The sequence below is a fragment of the Phoenix dactylifera genome, unplaced genomic scaffold (assembly GCF_009389715.1).
Source record: "Phoenix dactylifera cultivar Barhee BC4 unplaced genomic scaffold, palm_55x_up_171113_PBpolish2nd_filt_p 001211F, whole genome shotgun sequence".
NCBI classification, from domain to species: domain Eukaryota; kingdom Viridiplantae; phylum Streptophyta; class Magnoliopsida; order Arecales; family Arecaceae; genus Phoenix; species Phoenix dactylifera.
The window spans coordinates 68,307-69,972 of NW_024068546.1; positions in this window are offsets into that span (position 1 = coordinate 68,307).

A 1,666-nucleotide genomic window follows, 5' to 3' on the forward strand; every position below is an offset into this window, starting at 1 on the left:
ACAAGGTGGTCTTCTTTAGGACAAAAGGATTAGAAGTGATTTTAGAAGGCTAAAGGAAAATAGAAAGGAAGGAAAGCAAGCCATTAGAGTTCTTTAGAAGAATTCTGCATTAAGGATCAAAAGTCTTTGGAGCTAAAGTCTTGATCAAGTTTTCTGTGGATCACCATTGGAGGGCGGACACTTGGACGCCTCGTGGAGATTGTACACTTTGGATTAGCATTTGAGGTATTCTACTAATTCTGCATTTATTTTATATCATTTGATTGTAATCATTAAGGTGACCTAGGCTTAAAAGGGTTTCATGCATAGGGACTTTATTAAGAAATTTTTAAAATTCCTAGCTTCCGCTGCGCATTATAACATGCTAGAACTCTTCAATGGTATCAGAGCCATCCTTAATTGGTTCAATCAAATAATTATGTATGATGTATGATTATTAATTTACTATGAGATAGTAATGTCATATGCTTAGAGAAATGCTGAAATGTATGATTCATATATGATATGTTATGTAATAAAATATCATGATATGAAATTTTCCATATGAAAATATGTTGAAGCATGTTAATTAATTGCTTATGATTTATACATGCTATGAGATAGCCATGATGCATAATAGTTTATTTTAGACATGTTAAATATATGTTATAATTAAAAAATGTGCTAGAGACTAGTAAGCCCTCAATAAAAATTATATTAAGTTATAGTGTTGAAAAACTTTGGGCTAACCCATATTAGAACAATTGATCTAATTGGTATCTAAGGAAAGCACTAAAGGTGGTTCTCTAATTAGAACCTTACTCTCTAAGTAAGGGGAGCCTCCCACCTGCTTACCTGGCCAATTGTTTGATTGCCTATTATGGATAAGCTTAATATTGATATAACACTATTGATAGCCTTCCTTCATGCCTCGACATTATTATGTCAAGATCCATGCTAGTTTGTTGTGCTAACACAAGGCTTGCTATGGGAACTGATTTTATATTATCTTGGTGCATTAAGATGCTTATGGCATATTTTAATATATTGCTTTGTTGTGCAACCCCAAGGGCAATATTATTCGAATATGACTATATGGAAATGAAGGATTTGACTTAACTAAAACATTATTGTTTGTTGTGCTAACACATGGCAATAAGTGTTTTAAGAGGATAAGATAAAGTTGAGAATTGCATGAGATGCAATTGGAAAGAGTTTCCTACCTTTGAATTCATAAAGGTTTGTTGTGTAACCACAAGGCTTTTTATGATGAATTAGGATCTCAACCCTATTAAGAAAATTTATATTTTCACGTTTATCATAGGAGAGGGCTATGATATTCGATAAAAATAGTAGGAGACAAATTAGATTAAAGTCCTTATCTAGTTGCAAACATGTCATCATGATTGGTCTGCTTATATTAGTTTTGTTCTTGCATATGTAGAATTATTAAATGGCTTCTTCACTTTCACTAAGAGGCATCTTAGATGCCAACAAGTTGACCGGTCCAAACTATATGGACTAGTTGAGGAATTTAAAGATAGTACTCACTCAGGAGAAAATTTCCTATATACTTGAAACCCCTGATCTTGGAGATCTAGGGGATGATGCTACAGAAGAGGAGGTTGCCACACATAAGATGTGGAAAAATGACAGTTTGACTGTCAAATGTATCATACTTGCCTCT